Source organism: Vipera berus (genome assembly GCF_964194415.1).
Source record: "Vipera berus genome assembly, chromosome: 4".
Classification (NCBI taxonomy): domain Eukaryota; kingdom Metazoa; phylum Chordata; class Lepidosauria; order Squamata; family Viperidae; genus Vipera; species Vipera berus.
This window is the reverse complement of record NC_138206.1, coordinates 112,640,443-112,663,044: the sequence shown is the minus strand read 5'-3', so window position 1 is coordinate 112,663,044 and position 22,602 is coordinate 112,640,443.

Genomic DNA, 22,602 nt, shown 5'->3' with positions numbered 1-22,602 from the left:
CGAAGCAGCACATCCAGATTCAGTCACACTTTTGTTCCATATAGTATTAACCTTGTGAACTCTCAAGTTTCCTCTTTCCGCTATGTATTCAAGATGGGCAGAGATTGATATTTACATGTTATTTATATGTAAGGGTATAGATACAGTATATACATATGTTGTATATATTATGTTTAAATGTGTATTATGTATGTGTACACTTTGGAGAGCAAGCAACAAAATTTCATTGTTAATGTGTGCCAATGTGCCCACAGTAAAAAAACAAAACAAAACAAATGACAATAAAGATTATCTATCTATCTACACCTGTCTAATACACCTATCTTTCCTTTTAGTTTCCTTTCAGTCTTTTGATTTTTATTGTCAGGCCCAAAACCAAGAATGATTACATGGCAATTCTTCCAAGATGAGTTCGATATTGTTTCATGCCTATAGACAAAGTTTTGCCAGACTCAGAACTCTACTATCTACATCTTCAATACACACTGTGGGCTATTAGGAAGGACCTGTTTTCATCCTCTCTCACACACACATCATATCCAGGCTACATTGCCTCGTACTCCTCTGAAATAAACCTCTCCATCCATCCTAGGAATTCACCACCTCACTACATTCCATTAATCCCAGTAAGGCTTTTTATATATATATAAATGCAATCCATCCATTTTGGTATAACTGGGTTGCGTTTCAGACAGCTCAAGCAGTCAGTGAAAATCCAAAAGAATGTTAGCTTTGATCCAATATAGCATGGGTGTCTAACTCGATCGCGTCACATGATATATCATGACACATTGTGGCTTTTTTTTTTTTTTTTTGCCTTTGCGGAACTGAGGTGGGGGTGGACTGTGCATGATGCATCCGGCCCGTCAGCTGCCAGTTTGACACCCCTGTAATATAGTAAGCCAAAACTTCAATTATTGAAAAAGCCTCAGTATCAAGAATTCAGAAGAAAAGAATAAGATCAAATCACAAAAAAGCATGTAATTATGAGCAACGGTTTCATGATTAGTTGGTGAAACATTTTATAGCCTATGTGGAATTTTCCCCCTCCTTTCCCCCCCCCCACTTCTCTGGGACATGAGCGATCTATCTAATTCAAAGATTCGTGTAGCTTTTTAGAAGTTCCACGGGTTCTAACAAGAGCAGCAAAAGTTCCCGCATGGTTCAGTATAATCCATAAGGGCCGGAACAAATGGAAGATTGTACAAATCAGAAGCATCTTTTTCTTTGATTGTCTAAGGTCATGAAATAAAATGCCATTATTATTCCATGGTCTGCAAACGAGTTGATAGCGTTCCCTGGGATTCAAACAAACACACACAAGGGGAATTTGCACACCCGTAATAGTTCTCTCTCTGTCATTTCTAAAACCTCAAAACAAAGGATAGAGAATGTCACTGCCATATTCCACGACTGCAACAGATACCGCAAATCCTCTCTGTTATTTCAGTCTAAAGGTTAAGGAAGGGAACACTCATTACTATCTGAGAAAGTCTTTGCAACCCGGCTTTGTCAAAACCTGAGCTACATACAATATTGTGCTTGCTTTTTATAGAGCAAGGGTGCATCCTATTTCATCTGCAGACCTTGAGCTAATGTTACAGGCACAAAGTTGGTCTCAAAGACATACGTTTGGTAAATCACGTAAAACAACACAACACACAAAAAAAATCTAATGCTGCATCTTCAACAAGAAGTGAATTATTTGTCTTTGGTCACCATGATTAAAAAAAAAAGATGTTGAGATTGTAGAAAGAAGAGCAGCAAAGATGATTAGGGGACTGGAGGCTAAAGCCTACAATGAATGGTTGCAGGAACTGGGTATGACTTGTCTAAGAAAGAGAAGGACAAGGGGGTGACATGATAGCCATGTTCCAATATTTGAGGGACTGTTGCAGAGAGGAGGGAGTCAAGCAATTCTCCAAAGCACCCGAAGGCAGGACAAGAAGCAACGGATGGAAACTAATCAAGGAGAGAAGCAACCTAGAACTAAGGAGGAATTTCCTGACAGAACAATTAATCAGTGGAACAACTTGCCCCCAGAAGTTGTGGATGCTCCAACATTGGAGGTTTTAAAGAAGAAATTGGACTGCCATTTATCTGAAATGTTTTCAGGTTTCCTGCCTGAGCAGGGAGTTGGACTAGATGACCTCCAAGCTCCCTTCCAATTCTGTTATTCTGTTAGATCCATTGAATGCACTGGATTATTATTTATTTCCTCAGCCTTGGATGATACACTTCATAATCTTGAATGGACTCAGGGTTTTGTTTCCCCCCCCCGCCTTTTCCTTGGAGACAGCTGTTGGTCTCCTAGGAAGTTTGCAAAAACAAAAGCCTGCAGCAATTTCCTCCTGGCTATTTAACCTAAAAGAAGAGAAAGGAGAAGACCAAGGAAGTCTATTTGAATGGAACCGAAATGAATCTGAAAGAGAGAGGGGAAGAATTAAAGAAATAAAAGGCAACATTTGAAGGGCTGCATGGAGGTGGTGAAAGGAAAGATGATTAACTTGCTTATTTCATTCCTTTTCTTCTCCCCTTGATGAAAATATATTTTATTCAGAATTGGTGTGGGGCGGGAAGCCAGTTTAAGAAGCACAGTGCTGAAGATACTATACAGTCTGATGCAGTGGTGGGATTCAAATATGTCAGACATGTCAAACACAAGGCCTGGGAGCCGGAGTCGGCCCGTAAAATGGTTTCATGCGGCCCGCGAAGCCATCCTGGAAACAGTGAGGGAATCGCCCCCACTGCCTTGGCCCTGGCCCAGAGACCCTCCTTCTGCCAGAGACCCTCAGATCTGTCCCACTCCTGCCCAGGCCCCATAGGCACCCTTGATGCGAACAATGTAGAGCTGGCCACGCCCATCCAGTAGGCCATATGCACTCTAGCCACTCCCACCCAGTAGGCCACGCCCACCCTGGCCCCTGATTTTCGTTCGTTCCGCTGGGACCTGAAGACCTGGCTCTTTGAGCTTTCCGGCCAGGATTGAGGATATTTTAATTTTTTAACTTATTGTAATTGGGTTTTTAATCAGAGATATACGGGTTTTAGATTTTAATAAAGGAAAATTTAATCTATTTTAATTGCTATTAATTTTTGTATTGTAATGTTGTTTTAATTGCCTTGTGAACTGCCCTGGGTCCTACGAGAGAAGGGCGGTATATAAGTTTAATAAATATAAATATAATATAAATATACCCACCCGGCCCCCTGAGGGCAACCGCAATGCTGATGCAGCCCTCAATGAAATTGAGTTTGACACCCCTGAAACATGTGAACAACCGGTTCTCTGTGTGGATGCCACTTCCAGAAATCCATTCTGGGCCTGGGCAACAAAAGATTTAGCTACCAGTTCTACCGAACTGGTGCAAAGTGGTTGAACCCCACCACTGGGATTCAATTTGCCTGCAATTTGTTTTCTGTGTAAGATTGCTAGCTTATTTTATTAAGACTATGAAAGAATGTATTGTACTATGCTTCTTAACAGTAAAAGAAAAAAATATATTTGCATAAAACTAAAGTTAATGATATGTTCAGCATGAGTTTTGGATACCCTTAATCAGTGCTTTTTTTGTAAAAGAAAAAGGTGCCGGAACTCACACATGTCATACAAACCTACCCTACAAGGTTCCATCCAAAAAAGGTGCCGGAACTCCGTTCTGAGCGTTCTATGAGGAAAAAAGCCCTGCCCTTAATCAATTACATTTCAGGAATAATGGTTGTTTCTAAACTCAAGTCGCAACTTTAGACCTAAAATTTCAAGTACTTTTAATCAAATAGCAAATTTGGCAAAGAAGTTCCAAAGATGTAAAAATACTTAATCCTCAGCTATCTTGAGATTTTGCCATGACATGGGAACTTCAGGGGTTAAAAGAATTTTGCAAAACATCTTTTTATAAGTCCAAGAAAACTATTACTTTTCAAATATAATTTCTTCAGAGTTAACAGCTTCCTATCTATGTATTTCCAAGTCAGCAGCTCTATATCCAGCATAGTAAATTTCTGTCACATTAAAATGATGCATATTTTTATGCATTAAAATATTCCTGATTAAAAATTAAGACTCTTTCAATTACAGATATAGATTGTGGGTGTAAAATATAACACGAAATAGAAACTCAATTAAAAGAGTGGTGAACATTTATGTAAATCAGAATTCCATAGTGGGATGAATATAATCGGGCAGTCAAACTTGGCCTAAATCAGATTATCCTGTATCCCCACTCCATCCTGTTCTTGGAAGCAGCGTATTTATATGGAATGCAAATTGGAAAGCTATTCTTCCTATTTCCTTTTTCTGGTTGCATGTCATCTCCTTTCAAATAAAACAGCCATCCCTGTGAGCTTCCAGTACATTAAACTTCTCTTGGACTCTTTGTGTCTTTAAGAATTAAAATTGGATGGTCTTTGCTCCCAAAGGACATTCCTGAAGAAGTCATTCAGCCATCAAATCAATTATCCCCTAGCATCATAGATCTATCATCTCTATTTAAACTCCCTTGAAGAATTAAGTAGATAACCCTTCTTGAGCAAATTCTGCCCCTTGTAATTCTCTCAAATTGTTATTTCTCTTGTCTGCAGCTTGACCCCAGAAATCTAATAGCAAATCCCTCATTTAAGGACTGTTTCTAAAAACTGCAATTTACAAACTGTCAAATATTGCATTATCCATGATGGATATATGTTCGAAGAGATCTACACTCCCATATTAAATCAAATTGGAGTATTTCTTTCCTTGTTTCAAAACCATGAGCCGAAGTTCTCTGAACTTTTCTATCATCTTCAAATTTGAGGGACATGCTGACCAGTTTTATATTTGCCAGTTTTTAAGGGATGCTAACCCCATAATCGTGTATCAGGTGGACAAACGTCTTCAGCAAATCATGCAAGTGCACAATATTGTTTTATTTTATTTTCCTATTTTTTCCCCTCAGTGATGGATCATTAAATTATTTCTCTTATTTACTGTAAAAGCTGGTCAAAGGCTGAAATAAGGATATTTGATCTAATGGGTCCAAACTCAGGAAATCTGTAGTAAACCAACAGACATTAAGTGGGTTTCTTTTGCTACAATTTGAAATAGAGAAACCATTTTGGGAAAGGGGAAGAAAAAAAGAAGACTAGGATAACATCTGGAAAAATCAAGTTTTCTGAACTGGCAAACTGGTAAGTTGTCTTCCAGTGAACTAAAGAGTTAAGGAAAGGAGAATATTTACCTGCAAAAAAAAAAGAGTCTTCCATGTTTGCATTTTTATTTCTCACAGAAAATATAAAGAATCTTGTAAGAAATGGGCAGAGCTTACCAGATACCTGGAAAATAAAATTAAAGCTGGAAGATAGTCCATTTAATGTTTTGCCTTTAATATTCTCCTACAGCTTTTTTTTTCTGAATCAAGGTACCAATAAAGCAAATAAAACGTGCTTTCCTGTGTGTCTTCTAGAATTCCAGTGATATGTACAGTAGACAGCCAGAGTAAGTTTGCAATACCTTTATTTGACCAAAATTAATAAATAAGATAAGATAAGATAAACTTTATTGTCATTTTTTTTTTACTGTGGGCACAATGACACACATCAAAAATGAAATTTAGTTGCCCGCTCTCAAAGTGGAACACACACCTAACCATACTATATACACATATGTATAGACCCACACCCCTACATATACATAACAAATAAATATTAAATACTGTCCATCTTCAATATATAATGGAAGGAGGAAGGCTGAGAGTTCACAAGGTTAATGCTGTATAGAATGAAACTATGGCTGAATCTGGATGTTCTGCTATGGATACCACGAAGCCCCCTCCTCCCAGAAGGTAACAAGGAAAACAGGTCATGAAGAGGATGTGTAGTGTCCCAGACAATCCTGCAGATCCTGCTCAAGCAACGCTTACATGCCATGTCCTGGATGGGAGGGAGGGAACTGCCAATGATCTTTTCAGCTGTCCTCACCACTCTCTGCACCGCCTTCCTGTCTGAAGCAGGGATGCTTCCACACCAGACTGTGATGCTGTATGACAGGATGCTCTTGATCATCCCTCTGTAGAAAGTGGTCAGGACAGGGGAAGGAAGATGTGTTTTTCTCATGTGACACAGAAAATGCAGGTGCTGCTGTGCCTGCTTCACCAGTTTCTCACTGTTGAGCGACCAAGCCAGCCTACTCATTAGCTGCACACCCAGGAATTTGATGCTGGTAACCATTTCCACAGGTGAATCATTTATGCACAGAGAAGTGTGGCTGTGCCTGCCTTTTCTGAAATCGACAATGATCTCTTTGCTTTTTCCGGTATTTAAAACTAGGCTGTTTTCCTTACACCGGTTCACCAACCCCTCAACTTCCTTCAGGTAAGCTTCAACCTTGTCATCATGAATAAGGCCCACTACTGTTATATTGTCTGCAAACTTCACAATATGGTTGGTGGCAAACCTAGCACAACAGTCATGGGTCAACAGGGTGAACAGCAGCGGACTTAGGATGCAGCCCTGAGGAGGACCTGTACTCAAGAAAATGGTATTAGAGGTATTTGTTCCAACTCACACATATTGGGGCCTGTTGCCAAGGAAATCAAGAATCCATTTGCACAAAGGAGTGTTTAAGCCTAAAAGGCCCAGTTTGTCTACTAGATGCTGGGGAATGATTGTGTTAAACGCTGAACTGAAGTTGACAAACAACAAACACACTTGCTTCATTTGAGGTTCTCAGTCATATCAGTTCTAGAATGTCTGGGATTAATGGTGTCTAGAATACCTTTCATACCTTCTCAAACTTTGAGAAGAACTTCCATGTCAATTTTCCAATGGGAATTGCATTAATAAGTTTTTATTACTCAGTAAAGACGCGGTGGCTCAGTGGGTTAGGACGCTGAGCCTGTCGATCAGAAGGTCAGCAGTTTGGCGGGTCGAATCCCGAGTGCCACATAGCAGAGTGAGCGCCTGTTACTCGTCCCAGCTTCTGCCAACCTAGAAGTTCGAAAGTACGTAAAAATGCAAGTAGAATAGGGACCACTACAGTGGGAAGGTAACAGCGTTCTGTGAGCCTTTGGCGTCTAGTCATGCCGGCCACATGACCACGGAGATGTCCTCGGACAAGCGCTGGCTCTTCGGCTTTGAAACGGAGATGAGCACCAGCCCCTAGAGTCAGAAATGAGTAGCACGCATATGCGGGGGAACCTTTACCTTTACCCTTAAAGACTGCTGAGAGTTGTGTTTGGACTATGAGATGGGTGGCAAATAAACTTGATAAATAAAAATAAAATAAACACCGGTCTAAATGCACCACTGGAAACGGCTTCTAGGAAAACAGTAGAAATAAATGCACAGGGCTTTGACTTCTTTACAGCTGCAATGATTGTCTTGTTGAATTCTTTTTAAAAATGGAAGCATTGAGTGATAGAAAACAATTATTAGTTCAGCTTTCTTCAATCTGACACTCTCCAGAAATCTGGGATTCAATTCTCATAACACACAGCATGATCAAGAACCAAGCAATTATGGAGATGGATGTCCGTGCAAACTGCAAAGCTATAGTTCTAAGACCTTTGAGAATTTTCCTTTCACTTTAATTATCTACCCTATACCCATGTTAGGAAAGAGGATTATTAATATAAATGATGGACTTAGAACCCTGGACAAAATACAAGGGCAATTCGTAAATAAAACCTCTGTTTGGTTATTAACGACAGACGCTCACAGATACAGAACTTTTATTATGCACATTAGAAAGCTACAACTTTACATTACTTTTTGACATAGTCGCCATTCAAATCGAGGCACTTGTCCTAACGTCGTACAAGGTTTGAAATTCCTTAGTAGTAGGAATTTCGCTTGGCACCAAATCTGGGCTATGGGGGTGATCAAAAATATCCCAACGGAACTGCTTCAAAAGTTCTTGGGTGTGTCTAGTGGTGTGCGGGTGAGCATTATTGTGAACCCACACCGCACCGGAAGTGGTGCCATATAAAATTCCACCAAATGTGAAGATGCCAAAGGAGTATGGCTGGTGAAGTTCCTGGAGCGTGGTTCGACCATCAGTTCAAACGTGAAACGTTAAGAAAACTCAGATGAGCCATCCATAACAAGCGTTGGGGCATGCTGACTTCCAGTGCACTGTTGGTTCGCAATAATGCTCACCCGCACACTGCTAGACACACTGAAGAAATTTTGAAGTAGTTCTGTTAGGATGTTTTTGATCACACACCCCCAATAGCCCAGATTTGATGCCAAGGGACTTACTAAGGAATTTCAAGCCTTGTAAGACGTTATGACATGTGCCTCAATGTGAATGGCGACTATGTTGAAAAGTAATGTTGCAGTTTTCTAAAGTGTATAATATATGTTCTGTATCTGCGAGTACCTGTCATTGACAACTAAATGGAGTTTTATTTCGAAATTGGCCTTGTATATCAGTATACCACTGTGGGAAGTCAACCCCCCCCCCCCGAGAAAGAAATATTTTTGGAAATATTTAAATGACAGAATATATTTCCCTAAAGGATTTTAAAAGCAGAAACCAACCCCGCCCCCAAGTCTCTCTGTCCCAAACAGAAACCAAGACTGCAGAATTGCAGATGTGATACTCTTGTCAGAAAGACTGGAGTCAGGAAACTGGGATTAGGAAGAAAGATCCCTAGAATCATCCCTAGATCCCTAGAGTCATCAGCCACAGCCCCAGGAAAGCAGGATATGACCCTTGGGACATAATAGGATTAACTCACCACCATCAGAACAACAGAAAAACACACTCAGACTCAGATCAAAGTTGATGCCACAGGAACAACTCCAAGCAAAAGGCTCCAGAGGGTATAAAAACCCACTCCCTACATGTGCTCACTCTCTTTTCTTCCAGAGGCATCTTTCTGTCTGGCTCTCCTCTTCAATAAACTGCACCCTTCTTTCTAAAGTAGTCACCATGTTGTTTATTCCCGGCTTGGACTGAACCATGATGAAGACTTTTCCTTCAACACCACTCTGTAAAGAACATTGGCTGATCTGTGATACTTGTGATACACAGAGTTCCTTGTGTCACCATTCAAATGTATTTCCACATTTGCGATTCCACATTTGTGAGGTAGCTTTTTTTTCCCCAGAATGTGTGCCAGATTGGAAAATTTGCCATCTAATACTGGAAAGGGAAATGTATACAGGAGAGTGGTGAGGATAGATTGACCAAAGGGATAATGAAGAAGTCGTCATTGGGCTGGCATGGGCAAAGATTGGATAAATGGAAATTCAAATTTGCTATTAAGCTACCAATGAAAAATGTGCAGTTAGGACTCACAGAAATGTTCTTAGTTCATGCACTTGAACACAAGAAGCTTGTTATCACTCTTGTATCATGCTAAGCATCCATTGTAGTAGAATATTGTCCTAACAGTGAGAACAATTAACCAGTGGAACAGCTTGCCTTCAGAAATGATGGGTGCTCCACCACTGAAGATTTTTAAGAAAAAACCAGACAGTCACTTGTCTGAGATGGTATAGGTTCTCCTGCTTGAGTGGGGGGCTGGATTAGAAGAACTTCAAGGTCCCTTCTAGCTTCTATTCTATTCTATTCTATTCTATTTTCTATTCTATTCTATTCTATTCTATTCTATTCTATTCTATTCTATTCTATTCTATTCTATTCTATTCTATTCTATTCTATTCTATTCCATTCCATCCCATCCCATCCCATCCCATCCCATCTCATTTCATATTTTCTATTCTATTCTATTCTATTCTATTCTATTCTATTCTATTCTATTCTATTCTATTCTATTCTATTCTATTCTATTCTATTCTATTCTATTCTATTCTATTCTATTCTATTCTATTCTATTCTATTCCATTCCATCCCATCCCATCCCATCCCATCCCATCCCATCTCATTTCATATTTTCTATTCTATTCTATTCTATTCTATTCTATTCTATTCTATTCTATTCTATTCTATTCTATTCTATTCTATTCTATTCTATTCTATTCTATTCTATTCTATTCTATTCTATTCTATTCTATTCTAATTCTTCCTATATTCTATTCTATTCTATTCTATTCTATTCTATTCTATTCTATTCTATTCTATTCTATTCTATTCTATTCTATTCTATTCTATTCTATTCTATTCTATTCTATTCTATTCTATTCTATTCTATTCTATTCTATTCCATTCCATCCCATTCCATCCCATCCCATCCCATCTCATTTCATATTTTCTATTCTATTCTATTCTATTCTATTCTATTCTATTCTATTCTATTCTATTCTATTCTATTCTATTCTATTCTATTCTATTCTATTCTATTCTATTCTATTCTATTCTATTCTATTCTATTCTATTCTAATTCTTCCTATATTCTATTCTATTCTATTCTATTCTATTCTATTCTATTCTATTCTATTCTATTCTATTCTATTCTATTCTATTCTATTCTATTCTATTCTATTCTATTCTATTCTATTCTATTCTATTCTCTATTCTATTCTTATTTCTTTATTCTATTCTGCTCTGTAATTCTATTCTATTCTATTCTATTCTATTCTATTCTATTCTATTCTATTCTATTCTATTCTATTCTATTCTATTCTATTCTATTCTATGAATTAAGAACAATGTAGTATAGTTACACAGAAAGCAATTTCTCTCTCTCTCTCTCTCTCTCTCTGTGTGTGTGTGTGTGTGTGTGTGTGTGTGTGTGTGTGTGTTTTAATCTTCTGGGGCCTTCCTATTTGAAGTCAGAAGTCATGTTACAAACTGAACTCTAAATTCTCCTCAAATAGGTGGAAATCAGCCAAAACTACTGTGGGCAAATGACTTCAGCTTCTACGGTGATTATGCAATTAAAAGTCACACTCAGTTTCTGTTGCACACATGAAAGCTTGTGATGCCAATATCAAGCAGGGTAGGAATCAAATCATTTCATATTTAAAAGAAATTTTTTCACTCCTAATTATTCCTTCACCCTCCCCAAATCCAAGCCAGCTGTTTTTCCCCCCTTGTCATTGTTGTTTTTGTTGTTATTGCTATTATTTCGTAAATGTCCTAAATACTTTTGCATGGATTTTTTTTTGCCTGTATATTATGTAAAAACTAAAGAGAACATTCTTTTTCATAAGAAAAATCCTGAAATACATACAGTAGTTTCAGATAATGTGTTTAGGATTATATTCTAGAGAAAAGTCAGAAAGAAAAGAAAAGAAAGAGAGAAAGAGAAAGAAAGAAAGAAAGAAAGAAAGAAAGAAAGAAAGAAAGAGAGAGAGAGAGAGAGAGAGAGAGAGAGAAAGAAAGAAAGAAAGAAAGAAAGAAAGAAAGAAAGAAAGAAAGAAAGAAAGAAAGAAAGAAAGAAAGAAAGGAAGGAAGGAAGGAAGGAAGAAGGAAAGAAAGAAAGAAAGAAGGAAAGAAGGAAAGAAAGAAAGAAAGAAAGAAAGAAAGAAAGAAAGAAAGAAAGAAAGAAAGAAGAAAGAAAGAAAGAAAGAAAGAAAGAAAGAAAGAAAGAAAGAAAGAAAGAAAGAAGGGAGGGAGGGAGGGAGGGAGAGAGGGAGGGAGGGAGGGAGGGAAGAAAGAAAGAAAGAAAGAAAGAAAGAAAGAAAGAAAGAAAGAAAGAAAGAAAGAAAGAAAGAAAGAAAGAAAGAAAGAAAGAAAGAAAGAAAGAAAGAAAGAAAATTTATAACCTAGTTTCTGACTGAAAGATTTGGCACAAAACAATCTTTAAGATGTTACTAAAACAGAATTTAGTTCTTTTATGCTTCAAATTATTAATTTCTGCTGACCTTTCTCCTCTGCTTTTAACATGGAAATCATTTTTTTTCTCCATAGATATGCCCTAAAAAGCTCAATACAGAGACATTATCTAATGCTTATTTAACATTCTTCATTCCAACTTTCATTTCAATTATCAAAGTAGAAGGCTGTTCAGTTTCCCAAGGGTACATCATTCGCCTTGCATCTTTCCTACCAACTTTACTGGTAGGAAAGCGGAGGTGGTTTGCTGGGGTGTTTTACTGAGAATCCTACAACAGGAAAGGTGTTCACAAAAAATATGAAACCAGCTAGAACTGATGGAGTAAACTGGTTTTTAGACGGAGAAGAAAGTAACATGCGGGCATGTTTATGACAAATATGAACTTTGCGCTTTTCAAAAATTATGTTATCACATAATTCAGAAAGGTATGTTATTGGAGAAAGTAACATTGTAAGTGTTGGGGAGAAATTCTACAATAAAAATTAAGGTTTTGACAAGAATGCCCTTTTTGTTTCTGACGATGGCTGTTTTGACAACTGATGTACGATTTAAACAAAGGCAGAAAGATATTATTTAAATTTATATGCTAAGGGGGGGAAAAAAAAACTTTGTGAGTTAAAAGCCTCTTGTTGTTTAGCAAATCCATCCTTTCATCCAGACAAACAACAATCTGTGAAGTATACTTTCAGTAAACCCCATTCTCCTCTTTCGTTTGCATCTTGTAACAAATTATGTTTAATTCACGGTGGGTTTTTTTTTTACCCTTGCCGTATAAATTTAGATAGTTGATTTAGAAGATCACAATATGACGTTTGGGTAGCATGGATATTTATAGTACGAAAAAGTCAAAGTTAATGTGGATTTCAAAAACCTTCCAGATTGAGAACTCGGAAAAGATGTAAACCCAGATTGTACCGGGAAAATTCTCTCTGAATCTCAGCACATGAAATTTTGCATAAAAGAGAAAAGGGCAAGCAAACACAAATGTTTGATGTAGCAGAATTATCAGAAAGCCATCAAAAGAGCAACTAACAGCCTAAGGATATAGCTGTCAGTTGTGCTCTTGTTACCAGTTATTAGAAAGATTCAAAATGAAGAAAATGATTTATGGTGTGGAGCAAAGTGATGCAGAAGCTGAAGTACGATTGTGCATTTTATTATTGTCTTTAGCAAGAAATAATAATAATAATAGTTTTAAGAGTAATTCAAGTAGAAACTAGATATAATTTATCTCCTACTTTTTGAGTGTTTCTCAATGGAGTCATAAGAGACCTTGCAAAGAGGACTTCCTATTGTCACTGAATTAAGTGGACAATACTGCAGTTAGGTCTTCAAGAAAGTCCAGTTGAAAAGTCCTCTTGAAAAGGCGCCTTTGGGACAACCATGACCTGGATGACTGAGAATCTCCATAGACATTCAACAGCATGAGAAACATCTGATTCCTGATTTGTATAAAAAACCCAAGAAGGCCATGTATTTATGGAGGTATTGAAAAGCTATCCTCAAATTATTTTAAAGCAGCACTTGACTTTCAGATAAACCACAATCAACTTATGAATGCCAACATGCTGAGTGCTTTAAAAGTAACAGACACTGGCTAGTGGAGGATAGATTGGGGCACTTTTCACAGAACACACTCTCCATATGTATTACAAATTGTGATTTTTATTAGTAAATTAACCTTAGCTAAAGAAAGAAGGAAAGAATGCTGAAATGATCTAGCAGCTACTGGAAAAGAATTAAGCATATGGATATTGTGATAGATCTTTCCACTCCTTGACCCTTCATGGGTAAAAGAGCCGGATTATCTGCCTCCACAAGCCACATCTTGTCCTCAGTTGCCCTGCTTGTTCCGCAACATTAACAATAAGGATTAGCATAAAGACCAACCTTCACTTTTTAAATATCTTATTAAGCCTTTTAGAGGAAAAAAAAACTATACACCCCAAAACAGCAAACAATTAAGAACAATGAATAAAGCACAAATGGGTAAATAAGACTTCTAAAAATGTCAAGGAGCTTGTAGATTCCTACTAAATCATTAGTTATGAATGAGTGAATATATTACTGCTCAACACTAAAAATCACTTTTAATAAGCAGTGGGTTAGTACGCTGAGCTTGTCGATCAGAAGGTTGGCAGTTTGGCGGGTCGAATCCCGAGTGCCGTGTAACAGAGTGAGTGCCTGTTACTCGTCCCAGCTTCTGCCAACCTAGCAGTTCGAAAGCACGTAAAAATGCAAGTAGAAAAATAGGGACCACTCGGGTGGGAAGGTAACAGCGTTCCATGCGCCTTTGGCGTCTAGTCATGCCGGCCACATGACCACGGAGACATCCTCGGACAAGCGCTGGCTCTTTGGCTTTGAAACGGAGATGAGCACCGGCCCCTAGAGTCGGAAACGACTAGCACGCATGTGCGGGGGAACCTTTACCTTTACTTTTTAAACAAGAATGACTACCAAGAACTATGTTCAACACAGTATAAACTAAAAATGTTACAAGCTGTAAATAGATTGAGTCGAAATTGAGAACCTGTTCTGCTCTAGTTTCATTCCATACACCATTAACCTTGTGAAATCTCAAGTTTCCTCCTTCTATTACATATTCAAGATGTACAGCATTTAATATTTATTTGTCATGTATACATAGGGGTGTGGGTCTATACCAGGGGTAGCCACCCATGCTGGCTGAGGAATTCTGGGAGTTGAAGTCCACGAGTCATAAAAGAGCCAAGGTTGTCGACTCCTGGTCTACACATATGTTGTATATAGTATGTTTAGGTGTGTGTCATGTATGTGTTTCCAGGGCTTTTTTTGTCATAGAACGCTCAGAACGGAGTTCCGGCACCTTTTTTGGATGGAACCTTGTAGGGTAGGCAAGGCGGGTTGTATGACGTGTGAGTTCCGGCACCTTTTTCTTTTACAAAAAAAGCACTGTGTGTTTCACTTTGAGAGCGGGCAACTAAATTTCATTCTTATTTATTTATTTATTTATTTATTTATTTTATTACATTTATATACCGCCCTTTCCCGAAGGACTCAAGGCGGTTTACAGGGTGATTAAAAAAACGAAATACAAAAGTTAAAAACAAATTTAAAAAGAAAAAATTATATGTGTCCCTGCCAAATAAAACCCCAGTTAAAATAAAATTAATCTTCAGCGGGGGTCAGAGAGCTCGAAGAGCCAGGTCTTCAGGCCCCGGCGGAATGAACGGAGGTCGGGGGCAGTCCTAAGCTCCATGGGGAGCTGGTTCCAGAGGGCAGGCGCCCCCCCTGAGAAGGCCCTATCCCTGGGTGTTACCCGCCGGCAATCTCTTACCGGTGGGACCCTGAGAAGACCCTCCCTGTGGGAGCGCACTGGACGAAGGGAACTTGATGCCGGCAGCAGGTGTTCCCTCAGATATCCCGGACCCAAGCCATTTAGGGCTTTATAGGTCATCACCAGCACCTTGAATCTCACCCGGAGGGCAACCGGAAGCCAATGCAGCTCGCGGAGAAGAGGTGTTACATGGGAGTATCGGGAAACCCCCATCACAACTCGCGCGGCTGCATTCTGCACCAGCTGAAGCCTCCGAGTGGTCTTCAAGGGCAGCCCCATGTAGAGAGCATTGCAGTAGTCTAAACGGGAGGTCACGAGCGCATGAGTGACTGTGCGTAGGGCATCTCGGTCCAGATAGGGTCGCAACTGGCACACCAGGCGAACCTGGGCAAAAGCCCCCCTGGTCACGGCTCCTATATGGTCTTCAAAACTGAGTCGTGAATCCAGGAGGACACCCAAGTTGCGAGCCCTATCAACGGGGGGTAACACCTTCTTGATGTGTGCCGTTGTGCTCGCAGTAAAAAAAAGAGACAATAAAGGTTATCTTATCTTATTTAAATATCTCAGCCAAAGGAAACATGGGTTCTGCATTTAGAAGAAAACCAAATTTTATATGGGTTATGAAGCCATGTTGGTCCAAGAATAGTTTTAATTTGAAGTAAATTCAAGGTCATATTTCCTTCTAAGTTATTTTGGACCACAAAGCGTGGTCTTAAATCTTGGTTTACCATTCTTCAGAGAAGAAATCATGCATCCTTTCCAGACAGCCATATGAATTACTATCTCTAACTAGTCATAAGGCAGCACTCTACTCATAGTCCAAAAGATATTAGTCCCTACTTTCCTGTTGATGCAATTAAGGTAGGTTTTTCATCCATTCTACATCTCAGAGAAACATCCATCGACAACATCTTGATAAGGATATTAAATTTAAACTCTTAGTGAGAAGCTGGGGCTTGCTAGACAGGAAGACTATAATACAAAGGGTTTGCTATTTACAGATAAATGCATTATCTAGCTTACTGTAATAAGGCATGTTAAGAGAAGCTCTATCATTCAACAATGTGAAGTTACGGTCTCAAAGAGCAGAAAGCCAGTAGTAGCAGCTTTGTGAACTGACTGGATTTTCCCTTCTCTTACAATATATGCACATGTGCTCTGGGCTTCCTCAAGTGGCTTGCTACTTAGGTATGGTTGTGAATATGCTCTTGTTTTAAGACTGGCTGTAAATCAGAAGATACCATTTCATCATTTTGCCAGGCAGCAAAAGGTCCTGAGCACATGTTTTTCATGTGCACTGTGAGTACAAATAAACAAAGCACACAGGTTACACTAATACATTTTCTTCGTTGAGGATCTCATCTCAGGCAAGTTCTTTCTCCATGTTGCTTAGGGATATTTGCAAATGCAGTTTTCCTGGCTTGGAGAATTCTTAAGAAGCCAGATTGCAGAGGAGATGTTGCTGAGATGCATCATCCTGCCTCATCCTACGATTATTGGTATATTTTTTTTTATATCCCTTCCAACCCCCTCCCCTCTCCCTAACCCTCCCCAACACCTCCCTCCCCTCCCCCTCCCCCCTCCCCAACTTCCCAGAGCTCAATACAGGGTATAAAAACTATTATTAATTAGAAAAAAAACACATTAAGATTTGCTTACAGATGAGTACTTGTACATAACACAGTAGCAGTGTAACAAAATATTTAAAGCTACAAGCGTTCAAATCCCACAAGTACTAGTGTCTCATTTACAACTTGGTGTTGTCTAATTACAGCCAATCATGTCTCAGTGAATCTTAATATCTACACAACTCAAACTTTGTGCGAGAAAATAAAAGAACACATCCAATATAAATATCAGAAGTTAAGAACTCATTATGGGAACACAGAAGGGATTAGACTAACTAAAGAAGATGTAAGTCTCCAAAGGTCAGACAAATATGCTATTAAATCTATTTAGAATAAAGGATTTCACACACACACCCAGAACTGCTTGGTGATATAACATTGGAGTGAAAAGGAGGTTAGGTTTGGATATATATATATCCAAACATGGGGCAAATCTTATTTCCTGTTTCAGCCTAACCCAAGGCCATCCGCAGGCTGTAGTCACAACAGTGACAGCTCATATTTGTGTATTATTTTTTTTTGGATTGCTAACAAAGAATTAAAGGGAGGCTGATATGGCCATTTCAAACTCATTTGTTTGAAATGGCTGATGAGAACAAATGAGTTTGAAATGGCCATATAAGCCTCCCTTTAATTCTTTGTTAGCAATCCAACACACACACACACACACACACACACACACACACACGAATGATTGGGTAGGATGTATTTGATTGCATTTCTACAAAAGGATATTTAAATCTTCGGAGGGTTTTTAAAATAATGAGATTCACAGAACTGAATAACAAGGTTAAATAATATCTCTTCTATTTTAAAAAAAGAGAGAGAAAAAAATGTCACAGAGACTTGTATTTATGATTGTCAGAAATTTAAGCTTTGGAAATAGCTAGCACTTGCTTCTCCTACAAGGTGAGCACTGTAAAGCCTGAATCCTGGGCTGACATGGAAAAGCTGGCAAAGTATTTCTCTCTGACATTATCATACTGATACTATCCACCACTAAGGTCTCATCATGCAGTTGTACCCATGCAGACATAGATTTTGGGAGATGTGTGTTCTCCAACAATTACGGCAGTCAGATAGAACTCAGAAGAAATACGTGCAGAGCAAATGTCCATCCATGAAAGAGGTGGGTAGCCCTGACCTTCTTTTCTATCTCTTTTTGCTTGCCACAGTCATTAGGGAAAGGGGTGGAGAGAAAGAATGGGAGGATTGCTAGACATCAGAGTCACTTCTGAACTTGAAGGATTTCCAAACAGGCTGATTTCTTGAGGGCCATTTGCAAAAGAAGTCAACCTTCCTGAGCCTATGTCACCCGTCTATCTGCTTTATCGTAAATGGTAGCAAAGAGGTAATTTTAACCCCCCCGCTGTGTAATTTGTAAAATTTCTTCAATTAGCTTATGAAGACTCTGAGGAGATCTATTCATTACCACCCTGGATATTAATGCAGAAAGCAAACATTGTACACTGAGGTCTTACATTATATACCTGCCTGGATTGATGAATTGCAATTTAGCCATTTACATAGGATTTCAAGTGCTGTGGAACAGTGCAAAAAAAAAAAAGTAATGGCTCCTTTTGAATTAATAGATGCATCCAGATATTTTTTTTTAATTTGGTAATCCTTAATGTATAACCGTGGTGACGAACCTATGGCACACGTGCCACAAGTAGCATGCAGAGCTCTCTCTGTGGGCACGCACGCCATCACCCCAGTCCTAGCTCTTCAGCTGGGTTTTATAAAACCTTTTCGCTTTAGGCCTCTGCCACCGTGGGCAAAAAAAAAGGTTCAATCAATCAATCAATTTCAACTTCTCGCAGGAAAAAAACGATCTCGCAAAGTTTGAATTGATTAAACCTTTTAGTCCCACCCAGTCTGCCATTACCACCGCAGCCACGCCCACCCAATGGGTCACACCCACCCAATGGGCCATGCCCATCCGGCACCCGACGATACATAAGTGGGTTTTGAGTTGCAATTTGGGCACTAGGTCTCTAAAAGGCTCACCATCACTGATCTATAAGTTTGGGATGCTGTTTCATTTTTCAAGAATTCACAAGATATTTAAGGACCTACAGTATGCATTTAAAATTCATTGAAAACTGTGCCAGGACTAAATATAAGATGAACAAAGATAAAATGAAATACATCCTTGGTGAAATATATCCTTTGTTATTCCTTGGCCTTGGGGTTCCATAAAAAAGATTCCAGGGCTCTCAAGTGTTTTTATCTGTCTGTCTGTCTATCTGTCTGTCTGTCTGTTTGCCCTCTCACTTTCAGGGACTCTAGGCAGTGTAAGGACCCACTTCAAAACCTCATCCCAAGAAAGCAGGACTCCTGTAACATTTCCATTCCAAGAGTAACTTTTATTAGGAGAAGCTGGTAGCAGGCATAGAAAGCAGGATCTGAGGGTTTCCCACTCAAATCAATAGGTTAAAGAAGCATCATGCAAACCCCACCCCAACAGTTCATCCGGTCTGTCACTGCATTTTTTCTGTTTTGTCAGCTCAGCACGTCTCACTCTGTTTTTTCTGCCAGCTGTATTGTACTCTTATCATTGTAACCAGGGTGATTGTCACATGTCCAGCCATGTTTTGGTTTCATGTCTAGATCTACTATGATGTGCGCATGTACAAAACTTTACTTTCGTCTTCTCTTTGTGCTGTCTGGTGAGATAGACATGTAGCTATGAGTCTTTCTTTGCTTTTATAAATTTCTTTGCAATTAAAAGTTTTAGAGTGGAATATATGCTTCGGGGTTTCTTTATTATTTTACCTGATGTTCATCATGCGTCAAATGAACCATGGTTCATCGCCCTCTGATAGGGAGGTTTTGATTTATCTCCCTGACATGGTCAGTTCAAACGAGCCAATCCTAGGTGTTAGGATTGTGTGGGAATGGAGCTAATAACAGAGTCCGTTCCCATGCTTGCAAAGATGTTGTTGGGTCTTCGGACCTTTCTCTTCTGCAGTGAGAGATAAGACAGATGGCCGGAGGCACATTCCTTTCTCACCCCAGGTTGACATCAAGGGGACACAGTTCAAAGAGCAAGCAGATAGGGCAGGCAGAGAGGATACATTGTAGCTAAGCAAAAAGGAGAAAAGATGTGTCCCCTGGAGCCTCCCCCCAGGAGAATGACGGAACCCATTGAAAGAAACTGAAAGGAAAAGAACCACCACCCCAACAAAGAGATACGTAGGTTCTGACAGGCAGCTTACAAAAAATAAAAACCCAATGTACAAAAAGTAAATATAATAACCTTCCACACCTCCACCCCGGCAACAACCAGCATTCAAACAAGCCACTTGACAGGCTCCATCCCATTCTGGATCCCCCAGGCCCATTGGCAAAGCTAGGTCTTCAGGTCCTTGCAAAAGAGTGTCAAAGTGGAGAACAGTCTTATCTCCACAGGGATAATGTTTCAAAGAGAGGGGATCACCACAGAGAAGGCCCTTCTTCTGGCACCTGCCAGATAAACCTCCTTAGGAGCCAAGATGCACAATTCTCCCGGCCTTCCTGCTATGCTGGGTTGGGTGGACGTAGCTGGGAAGAGTTTTTGTTCCCCTCCAGGCACAGGATTATTACAGACTCCAACACAAAGGCATTTCAAATTGTAGTTAGCGGTTTTATGCAGTCTTGAATCCAGGCTTGAAATACTTTGAAAGAATGCCCTGAGCTTACTTAGAATGTGATTTCTACTTGTTTCTGCTAACTAGCATGACTCCTGTTGTGCAAGTGCCATCTCATTTGTCAATAGCACTTTGGTGGTGACAGTGGAAGCGATAGAGAAGAGTCTCTTTATAGGTATATTTGGAACTTATGATGAAGATTAGATGCCAAGGAGGTTTACATTGCCTCTTCCAATGCGTTGGGGAGGGGAAAGCAAGAAGATGGACAAAATATCTTAGCAGGAATTGAGAGACTGACAGCCTGTTCTTGAAAGCTTTTCAGCAATGGCTGATGTAAATATGCACAAAAGAGTGAATTAGAGTGAATTCAGGAGTAAAGACAGTAAAACTGGTGCAAAGGTGTTCTTGGTATCTTGGTAACATTGTTTTCGATTCTTCCTTTTCCCATCAACTATAACTTCAATTTTGATGGTCTAAGTAAACCTCCTGGCTTTTAATCTTTTCATCTTATTTCTGCATCCCATAATTGCACGGAGTAAATGATGCACAGAAAAGTACACAGACTGTATCTCTTCACTCTAGAAATGTATGGCTGCATAATAATGGCAGTTACTTGACTTTCTTGACTCTCTTGACATCTTGACTTTCAAACTGCCACATCGAAGATGGAGTGCATGTAGTTCAAGGAAGATCTCAGCACTTTAGAAATGAAGAGATGGAAGGGCCACAGCAACACTAGATCCTCTGCTTTTCAAGGAAAAAAAAATCTCCCTGTGGGAGATGGTAATTTGGCTCCAGCCAAATTGTACAAAAGGGTTTGTGGTACTCCATATTTTTCAGGCTGTGTAGTTTTATGACTTTAAAGGTAAAGGTAAAGGTTCCCCCGCACATGTGTGCTAGTCGTTTCCGACTCTAGGGGCCAGTGCTCATCTCTGTTTCAAAGCCAAAGAGCCAGCGCTTGTCTGAGGACGTCTCCATGTTCATGTGGCCGGCATGACTAGACGCCAAAGGCGCATGGAACGCTGTTACCTTCCCACCATAGTGGTCCTATTTTTCTACTTGCATTTTTACGTGCTTTCGAACTGCTAGGTTGGCAGAAGCTGGGACGAGTAACAGGCGCTCACTCTGTTACACAGCACTCAGGATTTGACCCGCCAAATTGCCGACCTTCTGATCAACAAGCTCAGCATCCTAACCCACTGAGCCACCACGTCTTTTACGATGTTAGTAAGGCTAATAATTATGCCTGGAATGGAGGAGGAGGAGGAGGAGGAGGAGGAGGAGGGGGAGGAGGAGGAGGAGGAGGAGGAGGTCTCTATATTTATGGAATAAGTGACTTCCTTATGCTGGCAGCATAATCCATGTTTCTTGAGTTATTGTCAAGGTTCTGACTGATGATCCCAATGATGTAAGCACAGCTGAGACATTCAAATCTCTAATGCAAAACTTTATTAAGTACAGCATATCAGCACTAACGAATAGAAAACCAGTTCTTGTGAAAATGTCACCGGAATGATAAATTAAAATGTAGAAGTTCTCTTCTCCTCTGATAGTCACATTCCCCAATTAAGTGTCAGACATTTGTTATGAGAAAAATCTTCAGTTCCCAGCCAACGCTTCTCCGATGACCTTGACTGTCACCTTGGACCGCTCACACCTGCAAGGAACATTCCAATCATCCTCCCCCTCCCCTGGGTCTGTTGGCAGGCTAAGAAACAACAATGGCTGAAGCTGCATAAGTTTCTTCGCAGCTTGACAATTATACTGAAAGACGGGATGGAAACAGACATTACTTCCTCTAACTTCTTCAGGTGCCTGTTAATATGGTGAATATGGCCCTTTCCACTTGGCAAATCATGCGATCCTGCACAGAGCGTCTTCCTGCTGTTTTGCAAAGAGCGCCGAGCCTCCAAGACTGTTGCTCCACTAATGCCCGAGTCATGATGCCGTGGTTAGGCTTTTTATTTCAGGCAGCTGTGAAAGTTGATTGAAGGGATCCAAACCTGTGCAAATACTGTAGACTCCAGCTAAAGTGCTCCCACTCTTGAAGTGTCATCAAAGATTTGGCATGCATACAATACAGGTTGACAGCAAACTCTACAGAGTGTGGGGAACTGAACGCAGAAGGGAGGGGAGGTCTGTTTTACCGCAGACTTGTCAAATCTATTGGAGAGAAAAGACCATCAGTTCTGGCTTTGCTCAATTTATCTTTTTTTTTTTTCTTCTTCCTCCAAGGCTGTTTTATTCCCCATCTGCATGACTCTCAGATTTAGTAAAATATGTAGGCCATGCAAGAATTTGCA